Consider the following 14115-nt stretch of genomic DNA (forward strand, 5'->3'; position numbering starts at 1 on the left):
GGGCTCCAGCTTCCCTCCCCGCCCCGAGCAGAGTTCTGGTGGCCGAAGACCTCCAGAGCCTAGCCACAGCCATGCTCAAGGCCCTTCTCCACATGTCCAGACAAGCCTTGAGCATGAAGGTACCGGTAGAGGAACCCAGGTGGGTGGAACCCGGGCTGAGACCTCCAAGCCTGCTCAGATTGGGACTGGGCCTTCCCCGCCCAGATTTCCCATTTCCAGGTAGCTAGGCTAAATGGTCACAACCATGGACTCCTCCTCCCAACCCCCCCTCCCCCACCCCCCTGCCAAGCGCTGTATAATCTCATCAAAGGCCAGCATTCAGAGACTTAAAAACAAGCTCCCTGAAGCTCCAGAGTTTATAGACTATAGCCTACTTCTCCCTCGGGGAGAACTGGCAGACTACCAAGAGTGTCCTGCCCACATGGGAGAGCCTCGCAAACTCCCAATGGTGTATTCATATGCCAAAAAAAGTAACAAGCTGGTCTCATTCCCTTGACCCTGAAAGAGCCTCCAATGCAGCATCCTTGAAAAGGAAGAGTAGAGAGAGGCTTCTAAAACCTCAGGGCTAGGACGAATGGAGAAGTTACTGAGACCGTTAGAGAAATTCGACAATCAATGGGATGATGATGATTAAAGCAACAGGAAAAGGATGGGAAAATTTCATTCAACATTTTAATTGATGCTGGTTCATGTGGCGTACCTATAAACAGGCTACATCATTTTATGGAATTTAGATGATACGAATAAAAAGGTGAAGCTTGTTCCAACTCTAACTATAAAATTAAGGTATTTCTGAAGATTATATATGAAGAGAGATATCTAGTAATAAGTATGACTCAGATACTCAGGACAGAGGCCAGGACAAGAAATTTGGATATGAAAATCATGCTAACATTTTGATGAGATTAGAGCTAAGAGAAAAAGTGTCAGGGTAGTAGAGCAGGAGCTGATACGTTAAGGAGGAAAAAACAGTTTCAAAGATAAAAGAGATGATAATGACAACAATTTTTACAAAGTAGTAAACACAAGCAAGGACTAACTTGGAATACAGACTGGCAACTCAATACAAAAATGAGGCTTATAGATCTTTAAAACGGACAATAACACATTTGAAATGTCCTGTCACAGCAGCTTCCAAAACTCATCGTTCTCTATTTCCTGTATATTTCACCTGGTAAAAATGCAGCAACAATCATGTCAAAGCCTGTAAGGAAATTATACCTTTTCTTTCCTATTAAATTCATAATCCGGGCCATATTACATAGAAGACAGCCTCTATCTGGTTTTAGCCTGATCTGGTCATCTGGTAAACCGAAGCACAGAGCAAAAGAAAGTTTAGGAGTTGTAGGAAGGAGTTTGTGGCAAGGTAAATGATCTCATTGAATAACAAAATTATAATTTCTGTGACTTCACTTATTTTTTTGTTCTGTATGTGCCCATCAAAATGCATGATTTGTGGTTTTAGACATCTCTGAATATAAACAGATCCCTGGAGTTTAAACTAAGCTCGGGTGCTTTGCATTCAACAAGCTTTGAAACAAAGTTGTCTGTAATTCTACACAGCCAACCCAAGGAACTTCACAGAGGTCTCATTTCTTCTGGAAATTAAATCCAGGGATCTAGAATAAAAAATAAAAAATAAAAAAAAACAGAGCTTAATCATAGTACCCTCACAAAGCTGTCACTTCCTGTATTAAGGAAGGATTCCTTTGGGAATGCCATTGTGGTTTCTGAATGTTTATCCATGTAGGATGTGTATAAACACAATCTCACATGCATGCATGTAACACCCCTCTTCCCAATTGGTTGATCATTGAGGACCTTCTTACAAAAGGAAAGTAAGAAAAGAGCCTGGCACAGTCTGCTACCCAGATCTCAGATTTTTGATGATTATATCTGAAAGCTGATACCCATTCTGTTTTTTCAAAGATAGTTAATCCTTTACCCATAAAGAAAGAGAGATAAAGGGGGAAACAAGAAAAAGAAAAAATATTGCATATACCTCTAAAGTTTCCTTTATGACCCAATACCTTCTCAGTTGCTATACTGACATTTATCATCAGCCAGTACTTTTCTTGTCTTTTTTGTCCCCCCTGGCCTGGTAATAAAGCCTAAGCTCAATGAATATTCTATGCATGTTGGTTAATGAAGCATTCTGGCTTGGGTCCACTAAAATAACTTGCACAATGGAAGTATTTACTGCTTCATATGTCAATTTATGTGCTGGGTGCAATTTTGCCTTTATCCAAAAGGGATGAAAATCTGCCAAGATTGCTTCTTTTGTAAGTACACTTTATATTCTTGCACTTTAGGGAAATCCCAAATGAAGTTTAGACAAGAAATTCAAGAGGGACCTTTTTTTCTAAATAACCAATCAATGTGAGCATGTCAATGACCTTTGTCAGAGATGTAGAATTGGTTAAAAGATACAAGTTCATCCAACTTTCTTTTTTGAGCTCCCCAAGTGATAGCTGGCAAGATAAACTGAGAATTAAACAGCCTCTCCAATGGAAAAGCTAAGTGGTAAGTGATTTATTTCTCAGCAAATCTTTAGTATCAGAGTGCTATGAACATTTATCTTGTCTGTCAATGTCATTAGGACAATTTCAGAGAATATTGATGCCTTTACAACTAAGAATATTTTATTAGATGAATACCACAAATGAAATATGAATGGCATTACCATGAATGTGAGTAAAGGAAAAAATGCAGTGAGCGGTGTGTCAATCTGCTTGCCATTAGAGCTTAATACTATTTTGACTATGGGAAAGCTCAATTCTAATTCTGAATCTCAGTTTCCCCAAGTGCACTTCTATGGTAATGATCCTCCCCAGTACTGCCCAAGAACCATGTGGATGTCACCACATGGTGCTACAAGGAGCAGGCAGTGCCAAGGATTGAATTTAGAGTTCTCATGCATGCAAAGTATGTGCTACACCCTTTTAAACTATCTTGTTGGCCCCTCCCCATATACTCTTTCCAGAGTTGCCATGTGGTGACATTCCATGATCTCAGTAGCTCTTTATGAAAGGTGTAGATAGCTATGATCATAATACTGCTAACCAGACAATACACTATTCACAAGAAGTATCTGAATTATGACTTCTTTAATTCAGAGGCATAAAATGAGTTCTTCTGAAAATAACATTTTCTGTTACAAAGTCTATACCATGTATTAGTCCATCAGTCATAAGAAACTGTTTTCATCTACTATAGTAAATCATACACATGAAAGAAAGCACAGATCAACTGCCATGGAGTATGATTATCACATTTCTAAGCCACAGAAAGATGAGCCAGGAAGCTATAGCCCCATACCTTATTTTTGAATATAAGAAAACTGAATCAGAAATAACTAGGGCTTTATTAAACATCTCAACAGCCAGAGATAAACAGGTAAGATCTATGATCACCTAAGACCACATGCAGGAGTACTTTCATTGTTCTAAGCAACTGTTAAAAATGCATTTAAGCTTAATTGCTGTCACTATACTATCTTATTTCTTGTAGATAAAATAATAAGAATTGACCTAAGGAGTCTGCTTATTATTTGTTTGAAAATAGGTGACCAGAGCATCTAACTAAAGGTCAGAAAGAAAAATTTGTCTCATTAATTTGGGGGAAAGGGTGAAGGGATAAGTGGGAGTCTTAAATAATGTCAGGGTTCTAGGGCCCACTTTCATCAATGGTCAAGGAACCAGACTATTCAATTCCCAGCCACGCATTACAGAAAATATTTGGGTCAGTAGTTATGAAGGCCACCAGAACAACCCAGGTAATTCTTGAGTGTCTCCAGACAGAACAAGCAGTGGATGGACATGGGCAGGGGGAAAGGGCAGAGGTATATGCAATGAACAATCCACAAGTCCCTCATAAAAGAGATGGTTCCTCAATAAGTTTGCATCTATAATAAGTGTTAGCAATTATGAAATTGTAGAAACATAAACACCAAAATGGAACTGATGGGGGAAGTTATTTCAACAGAGTAAGAATATTGGGTGTTTTCAATGAGCTCTGGACAGATTAAGCTAAGTGAAACACATTCCTAGGTATAAAATGCCAGTATCAAAATATCAAGCAAGTCTTGGTAGCTTAATTTATTTTAATTCTACTCATTGTAAACTCAGGCTTTCTCTTGTTTTGTGTCTTTGGCCATTTTGCACCATTATTCTAAACTTTAGGGAGCAGCCAATTCATGAGGAATAGAATACAATGGATGAATAATTCTTTTACACACAATAAAGCACTATTCAGACAGCAAACATTGAGTTCCTAGTATATAGCAAAATGCTTATTCTATACTTCTAGGGAATATATGTGAACATAAACTTAGATATAGATTACAGTCCTTAGAGTAATTTTAAATTATTTGATAAAAATATGATAAAAATTTACATTAATAGGAAACATAAAATATATAATCAGGACAACCATGTCACCAAGACATACTTATGAAATGAGAACAAAAGAATAGAAAGCCTGGAGAGATAGAACCTGGAGAGGTAGAGCACTTGCCTTGCATGTCATCAAGCTAGGCTCAATCCTTGACAAACCACATGGTCCCCCAAGCCCACCAGGAGTGATCTTTGAGTTCTGAGCCTGAGAATAGCAAGGTTGGCCCCCAAATAAGCCAACTCTCCTCCAAAAAGAGAAGAGCAGAAACATAACAATCACAAGACAGACAAAACCACAGAAGCCAATATTTAACACAGACGAGATATTGTGATCTCCTATTTTTGTGTTCACTTATTGATTTCTCTCCTTTAACCTGATTCTAGATCCCCAAGATCCTAATATGTTCATCTTCTGCTTTCCATCAATGTATGTATCTTTTTGTTTAAACTTGAATACATCAAAAATACTTCCATTGAGAGAGCTTAAATCAACCCTACTATTCTTCAGACTAAATAAACACAATTCCATAATACTCAAAGAATATGTCTTGCATAGTGAAGCTCTGCATTCAATCCTTGGCACCACATGCTACTAACACACTGACAAGTGTAATCTCCATGGCCCCTTAAGTGCTGCTTAGAGAGGTCTTGGAACCCCAACATAATTAACAACAAAAAAATATAACCTTTGTAGTCACTTCAGAAGTTATTCCAAAAACATTTCCAACTTTTCTTTTGGCCATTTTGATTTCACCATTTAATTCGAACAGTTTCTGTAGTTTGTCACAAGGAGAGAAATCGGGAATATTTTGTTCTCCACAGTAGAATTTCATGATCTGATGGTATCTGGACATATTTTACAAATGGACTCTCTATAACTCTAGCAGAAAGAAAAGGCCAAATATATCCTTGTAGAAGTAGGAAAATGTTTACCTATTACAAATTATTTTGTTTCTATTTTCTAATCTCAGGAAAATCAGCTAAATCAGATCTCATATCACACAGTAGAGACAGAAAGAAGGACAATGTACCTGCGTTTTTGGTAAATTTTAAAGACTCACAGAAAGACACTGAAATGTAGAAAGAGTTCCATAAGGTCTTATCAGGACTTGGAGGAAGTGGGTTTATAATAGTCAGAGACTTTAGGAGTCTAGATTGTGTTGGAAAGTCTCCTAAAGGCATATTTCCAATTCTTCATTTTATAGATACATAAACTGAGAAACAGAATTTTCAAAGATCAGAGTTCCTCCTTTAGTAATGATAATTACATGCTCTTCTAGGTGACTCAGACTAAAAATTCTACTCAAGTATAGTTGTTGGCAGGGAGAAAGGCTTAAGCAATTACTACTTTAAGCCATCATAGCAATCCAATGGAAGTTTTGATTTCTACACCTAAAAAAAAAAAAGCAAAGCAAAGACATGTTGAACAGATGAGGTCTGTACAGAAGAAACTAACTTACAAGAGCTGAAAAAACTTATGACAATTGCATATGGTTTAAGTCACAAAAAAAGAGCAACAAGTTGAATGGAAGGAAAACTTTCCACAATCAAACTTTCCAAAAATCAGACTTTAAGACAAGAAATTATTTATCAAGGAGTCCTCTCCTTGGAATCACTTCCAGCTGAATTATAAAAATAAGCCAGCCAGTCACCAGTCTGGGTTCATTAACTCATGCCACACATTCTTCTTCTGTGTGAAGCCAGCATCTTTTAACATAGCACAACATAGCCAATTTCTTTTTTCTCTCGGTTCTCTCTGCTCCTTCGCCATAGCCTTCACAGATGCTGTGTTGAGGCCTTGAGTTCCTTGTTAGAAGAACTAAAAAGAGGATGCCAAGCTCCCAGAGAGAAAAATGGGAGCTTCCATTATTACAGTCTTCAGTTCCCCCTCCTTTCTACTCATCTCAAATCTCAAAGCTCCATCACAGAATTAAAAACATAGCTCGAGGCACCAAACTGAGATTTATGAGGAAGCACAGACATTAACTCTTACTCTAAACACAGGGCGTGTGCTTGTAAGTATGGGTGAGCAAACAGAGGGAGGCTGTGTGGGGGAAGAGGGCGGGCTAGGAGGGAGAGAGAACAGTTCAGAACAACACAATATATTTTCTTAGTGTCTCCTTTTCCCCTACCTTACAGCTTTGTATAGTTGAAAGGCAGGCCTTCTAGACCCATGAAATGTTAGTCCCTTGCTTATTTAATCTGGATAAAAGAGGGGACTGAGTTGGCACCCCGGTGGGTATTCAATGCTCCTTTGCTCATTGAATGACCTCAGACAAAATATTTTCCATGACAAGAACCCAAAAGACGCTGGCACAGAGTCAGACAATAAGATTTGCAGAATGTGTTTACATTCTCCCCGTGTCCCCAGGCTGTTCCAAACCCATTGGCAGGTGCTGCCTTTATCTGCTCTCTTTGCTCACCTGGCTCCCTCCCAGAAGTTTCCAGGGCCCTGGGCTCAGAAATTAACCATTTACTGGCATGGGTAACCAAGAAATTCTGTGGGCTCCACTTCTGGAAAGAAAAGTAATAATGGTAAAGTAGAACCTATCATAGATCATCAGAATCTACTACATTATGGGTTGTGATATAATGTAATAAGCAGCTTGAATGACTATTTGAAGACCTGGATGCAAAAATCAGATCTGCAACCAATTTGTGATGTAACTTAAACCCCTTTCTTTAGAAGCCCATCAATAAAGTAGGCAGGTGACTTGGATAATTTTTAAGGTATTTTTCTGACCCTACAAATTAATATTTGTGCTAAAAGGTCACGTGGCTTACATTATGCTATAGCACTGTTGTCCCGTTGTTCATCAATTTGCTCAAGCGGGCACCAGTAATGTCTCCATTATGAGACTTGTTACTGTTTTTGGCATATCAAATACACCATGGGTAACTTGCCAGGTTCTTCAGTGCAGGTGGAATACTCCTGTTAGCTTGCCAGGCTCTCCGAGAGAGGGACAGAAGAATCCAACCTGGTTCGGCCACATGCAAAACAAACGCCCTACCCACTGTGCTATTGTACATTATGCTACTAGACAATAAATAAGAGGATCCTTAGATGAATTTGAGAAATTCTCAGAAGACAGATAAAATCCCTTCTTCCCCTAGAAGAATGTATAATCCTATGAATGTAGGATTTGAAAAAAAAAACAAACATAAGATTAGATCAAAATTAGAACTCTGAGAAAATGAAGATGAGTAATTACAAAAGGGATTACATAAAAAGAATATACTGTGTTTCAGGTTAGGAATTGTAAAAAATGATTTTTATCTATTTAGGAAACTTTAGATGTGTTTGTCTCAGAAGCAATCACATTCAGGACTGAATGAAGAAAACTGTTCCAAACCAAATGTCTGACTTCAGACTTTTGTGACTCACGTTATTCATCTGTGTACTGATGCATCTGTGTGTGTGCCCAGCAGATACTTATTCTAAAATAAACATTGTAGGGATGGCCTGGAAGAGATACTGCAATAGGCCAAGAGCTTGCATTTGTACACATCCAACATGGTTCAATCTTGGACACTGCATATGCTCCCCTGAGCAACATCAGAAATGATTTCTGAATTCAGAACCAGAAGTAAGCCCTGAGTACTGCTGGGTGTGGACCCCAAACTCATCAATCAAAGTAAGTATGATACTTACAGTGGCAGGCATATAGTAATTGCTTAATAAATTCCTAACAAAGATGAATGAATAACTTCATAGACTAAGTCAGGATGACTATAAGTTTCAAAGGTGTATATTTTTCATTCTTAAAATGTTATATGTAAAAGTGGTTAAAATACTTGGGCAAATTGACTTTGATATCTGGCACTGATATTCACTATCAGTGGATCATAGAATTGGGCACAACACTTCTGATTTTTTATTTCTCTTTTTAATCATCTGAATGTTTGTGCTACCTGCCCTGCAAATTTATATTCTGAAATGCTAATCCTCAAGGAAATGGGATTAGGAGGTTAGAATTTGGGAACATGATAAAGTCATGAGGGCAGAGTCTTTCTCAATGAGATTATTGTATTAATCAAAGAGACCCTTCACTCCTTCCAGTGTGTGAGGACATAGCCAGAAGATAACCATCAGTGAACCAGAATTCAGGCCCTTACTAGTCACTGAATCTGCCACAACCTTGAGCTAGGACTTAGACTCTAGAATTGTGAGAGAAAATTTTCTACTGTTTTTAAGAAATCCAGTCTCCGGTATTTCATTGATGCAGTTCAATAGATTAAGGCACCCTCTTAAGAAAAATAATAGAAGTACAGACTTAGGTACTTCTTTTTTTTTTATTTAGCTATTTTCTAGTTACACTCAAACTATGCACATATCTAATATCTCTGACCAACCCAAGTTAAGAATTACTAACCTTTGTAAGTAATAGCATACAGGTATATTAGCATAGATATATTATATTGGAATAGTATGAATGGATTATTTTAGATAGAAGTTTATCCCCTCTTTTTTTGTTTTAGTTTTATGGGGCCACACCCAGGAGAGCTCAGGTCTTAGTCCTTGTTCTGAGCTGAGGGATCATCGGGCAGGGCTCTGGAAACTGGGGTGGAAGAGATCCAACCCCGTGTAAACCACATGTAAGACAAGAGCTTTACCTGATGACTATTGCCCCAGCCCTTTCTCTTTTTTTTATAACAATAGAAGTCCCCCTAAAACATATGCAACTTATTTTCTTAAGCAGACTATGTTCCCAAAAGCAATTCCTCTAGAGATTATTATAAATCATTGCAATCCCTCAATCTTAAGACCTAAAAAATATTTATTACTAATCATTCATGTTCGACATCCTTGACTACTGTTTACCACAACAAACATAGAATTAGATTGAAAAAATTCCCTAAATTAATTCTCAAACACCCACTCTTCTCCATATTCTAATGCTAGCTCTATGAAAACTATTGAGGTTAAAAGTAAGACTGTTTACCCAAGCTTTAAAAGAGTCTTGACTAAGTTTATTAGTTCTTATGTCAGCTGTCTCTTTCCTCACCATCAGGCTGTCATTCGTGTTGCTATTAACATTCCTGACTACAACAAATCTTTTTTTTCCCCTAATTTGTTTTTTCTAAACTCAACAGGGAAACTAGAAATGCATTACAATTGGTGTTGCAAAATAATTAAACTAAAATGCTCTCTTAGATCTTCTCTTATAAGGTGAGCTTATAACTTTTTATAGCAGAAGGTTTGGTTTTATAGATTGTATTCAAGTAGAAAGCTAACTAGCTCTTCGGGTTGAACTAAGTTAACTAAGAAATATGCCTGTAGGCAAGTGTTCCAGAGATTCTGAATATAGAAGGCTTTACCTTAACATGTTGGTCAAGAGGCAGAAACGGAGGAGTGAAAGACAGTTTAAGAGCTGGAGTTTTGGAAAACAAAACAAAACAAAAAAACATTGCTTTCCTGATAGAGAGATTGTCTGCAGTTATGCTGGTCAGAATCTCCCATACAGAAAAACTCTTCCTTTGGAAGAAAACTGTCACACATGCCATGGGGACTCAGTTATAAAAGATATGCTTTTATAACTGATATGCTTTCCTTATATATAAAAATAAAAGATATGCTTTCCTTATAAATCAAGTCCTTTTCTTTCTTTTTTTTTTTTTAACAAAACAGATGGCAAAGAGAAATGCTGGGACCAGGTCTTAACATAGGTAAAGAGGAAAGAAATAAAAAAAAGAATGTAGAACCTCTAACTAAGGATGCCCCAGGGACAACCAGAATTATAAGTGCCAAAAGGAAGGTCTGTATCCATCTTGCTCGCCTTTCACTATAGAATCTTTTTAACCTCATCAGATAGTACTTGATCAATAAAGACTAAAGAAGGAAAACTGAATAAACTGACATGAAATCTTCAGAAACAAAGCTGTTTTAACTAGGGACAGAAGGAGAGCAGCCCAGTCAACTGGATCAAAGACACCAAGAAAGAAACCCCTGCCACAGAACAAGCTGCAATCTGGAAGAAATTTTGAAACTGCTGGATTTAGGCCTGGGGAGCTGGGCAAATAGGAGATAAAAAAAAATACTCCAGGTTGTGAGCAGGGGCTGAATACACAGCAGGAACCCTATTGGTGACCTCTCTTGACCTTGAAGTCTGAGCTAGGATGGATCTCCTTTGCCATAGCAACAGACTCCTGGGGCAAATTCCTGAGGCCTGCTCCACCCACCCAAGCAAATAGCTGAGCTAGCTGGGGGCTGCAAGACACTTACTTACCTTGATTACTAGTGCATGGTATACTAGTGTGGCCCATCCCTGTCCTTAACACTGCTAGCAAGGGAGTCACACCCCTACTCTCAGAAAACATCCTGCAGACCTCAGAAGCTTAGCTAGCAAGCAAGTCAGCTGCCCACCCCGACATGGTCTCTGAAAGGGCGTGCTCTGGATAAACACTCTTGCCAACATCCTCTTAAGCCTACCCCAGAATGAATACCCCTACCCAGTTTCACTTGATCCCAGTTGCCTAGAGGCTGTTGAAAACCAGTGACTTTCACGCCCCTGTTGCCTTTTAGGCTTCCTTGAACTTAATGCACAGGTACCTAAGGGCATTCTGAATGATTGAACCCTGGGTCATCCGCAGGCCTGCTGGAACTTGGTCAGAGGTGTCCCCAGGTCATCTTGAGCTCAAACTCCTGATTGTTATCCAGAGCTGCTCAAATTTGCTGCACAAGTGCCTTCAGGCACCTGCTGATGTTGAACATTTGGTCACAGCCTCAGCCTACTCAAACTTGGCCCACAGGCCTTGCCAAATGTTTGCAACTTGCAACATAAGACATTGCTCAGGTCCAATTGACCTTAGTGCTACAGTTGCTCCCAGGTGCTCTCTACTACACATCTCCTAGATGCCACGTGGGCCTGCACAGTGCTATAGCTACTGTCAGGGATTCGAGACACCACATGCTGGCAGCACTAGCAACTGTGAAGCTGGGTCACTTTCCAGCTTCCTCAACCTCAGTTCTACAGAGGATACCTGACAACATACCCAAGGTAGTCTATGTGAACTTGAAAGCTGCCTGGAACTAAGAACCATAAGGCCCCAGTCACTACCATGCCTCCCTGAAGCTGCATCCTCACTCCAGTGTCCCCCATTGCACCAGATATAATGAGGAGAAGGAGGAATTCATCCACACTGAGAGATGAAGACAACATGAGAAGAACCCCAAATACACCCATATAAACTCTCTGATGGTGAGGCAAAGAGATAGTATACACGTATGTGCTTGCCTTGCCAGGGATCAACTCAATTTCGAACTCTAGTACCACATGTTCCTCCTAGCACCACTAGGAGTGACCCCTAAGTGCAGAGCCAGGAGTTAGCCATGAGCCGGGTTGGGAGTGAGCCAATAACCAAAACATTAAAAGATAAATTCTCTTCTGAAGAATTTAAAACAACAATCCTAATGATGTTTCGTGAATTGCAAAAATCACCAGGAGTAATTCCTGAGTGCAAAGCCAGGAGTAACCCCTGAGCACCTGAGCATCGCTGGGTGTGACCCAAAAAGCAAAAAAAAAAGAAAGAAAGAAAGAAAGAAAGAAAGAAAGAAAGAAAGAAAGAAAGAAAGAAAGAAAGAAAGAAAGAAAGAAAGAAAGAAAGAAAGAAAGAAAGAAAGAAAGAAAGAAAGGAAGGAAGGAAGGAAGGAAGGAAGGAAGAAAGAAAGAAAGAAAGAAAGAAAGAAAGAAAGAAAGAAAGAAAGAAAGAAAGAAAGAAAGAAAGAAAGAAAGAAAGAAAGAAAGAAAGAAAGAAAGAAAGAAAGAAAGAAAGAAAGAAAGAAAGAAAGAAAGAAAGCTGTAAAAAGAAAAGTCAAACATTTGAAGAACAAGCAGCATGCTCCTGAGTAACTGCAGGGTCAATGAGGAAATCAAGAAAGAAACAAAAATTAAAATCCTAGAAAGCAATGAAAATGAAGATATGAATGATAAGAATGTTGGGATGCAACAAAGTCACACAAAGGGGGCATTTCTTAGTAGAGTTACTGTTACTGTCATCCCGTTGCTCATTGATTTGTTCGAGCGGGTACCAGTAGCATCTGTCATTGAGAGACTTATTGTTACTGTAACACAAACATTATCTGGAAATATAGATAGTGGTTCTATTTCTATTTTTTGGATAAATTTCCATACTGCTTTTCAGAAAGACTGAGTTATATTCATATCCAATGAAAGATGAGGATTATATTTTTCTCCACATTCCTACTAGAACTTGGTTTTATTCCTACCGTTTAGATATATCATTTATACAGGTGAAAGGCAATATCTTATTGTAGCTTTGATTTGTGTTTCCCTGATAGTAAATGACAATGAACATTTTTCCCCCCATACCCCCCTAATTAACTATTGGTATGTCTTCCTTTGTGTAGTGTCAGCACTTCTTCCCATTTTTTGATGGTGTTATTTGTTTTTTTTTTAATTTGTTTTTTTTATTATTATGTCTTGTGACTGTTTTATATACCACATTAGCCCTTTGCCAGAAGTATGGTATACAGATACCTTTTTTCCACTCAGTAGGGATGGGAAAGTATTTTTTTCCCATTCAGTAGGAATTTTGTTTTAATAACAGCTTCTTTCACAGTTAGAAACTATTTAGTTTTATGTAACCCTATCTGTTTATTTTACTTTTGTTTTTCTTGTCAATGAAGTCAAATTGCTAAAAACATTGTGTATGCCAATATTATAGAGTGTCAATGTTTTCATTAGTGTATTTTATGCTTTGGGATCTAATATCTGAGTTTTAAATATGGTTTGAGTTAACTTACATGCATGGTATGAAAGAGAGACCCAAGTTTGTTGTTTTGCCTGTGTTTAGTTCTTCAGTTTCCATGCTATTTAGTAAGGAGACTCTCTTTTCTCCATTTTATGCTTTAGTCATCTTTGACATATAATGCTTTGGTATGACTCAATCGATTTACTCCTAGATATTCATTCAAAGAACACAAAGACACTAATTCATAAAAATATACACATATTTATGTTCATTGGAGAACTAGTAACTATAACCAAGATCTGGAAACAATCCTACTGCCCAACAATAGTTGAATGTATAAATGAGATATGTACACAGTGGAATACTATTCAGCAATTAGAAATAAATAAAATCCTGCCTTTTGATGCAATATAGAATTGTAGGTGGCATGCAAGCAAAATAAGTCAAAGGGAGAAAGACAAATACTGAATACTATCACTCAATAATATTTTATAAAGAAACAAAGCAAGGAAAGTGTTTATGCCATCTAATGAAAATATTGCAAACTCTTAAACACTATAGAATTAAAGTTACAATGATAGCAGGAAATAGATCAAAAAGGTCTGGTGGACTATAGGAAAATTACTGGGTTTCACACATGTCAGGAAGATGCTCTAGATCAATCCGGCTTACACTATTTCTCTCAAAAAAAAAAAGGACTTTAAGTGCTTTTCTCTTAGAAGCTACTTTTGGAATTCTATGATTTAAAAATAAAAAAAAATGTGATTCCAGGATTTAAGATTACAATCTTACTTCTGTTGAGAAGGATGAATTGAAAGTAGAGAAGGATGAATTGAAATTATGTTACCTAGTGTCATACTCTGGTATAGTATTGTTATACTCCAGGGGCCAGAAAGATAGTACAGTGAATAAGGCATTTTCCTTGCATATAGCTGACGCAGATTTAATCCCTGTAATCTATACAGTCCCATAAGGGCTATGTGATCAGGAGGGACCTCTGATCACATAA

At 38.0% G+C, this 14115-nt stretch overlaps 1 protein-coding gene across 1 annotated transcript in view; it reads right to left on the reverse strand.

The window, feature by feature from the left end:
* Positions 1–14115, reverse strand: part of TPRG1 (tumor protein p63 regulated 1) — a 136160-nt gene that overhangs the window by 20606 nt on the left and 101439 nt on the right. The gene's annotated exons all lie outside the window — the stretch shown is intronic.

This window comes from Sorex araneus, chromosome 2 (assembly GCF_027595985.1).
Source record: "Sorex araneus isolate mSorAra2 chromosome 2, mSorAra2.pri, whole genome shotgun sequence".
NCBI lineage: Eukaryota > Metazoa > Chordata > Mammalia > Eulipotyphla > Soricidae > Sorex > Sorex araneus.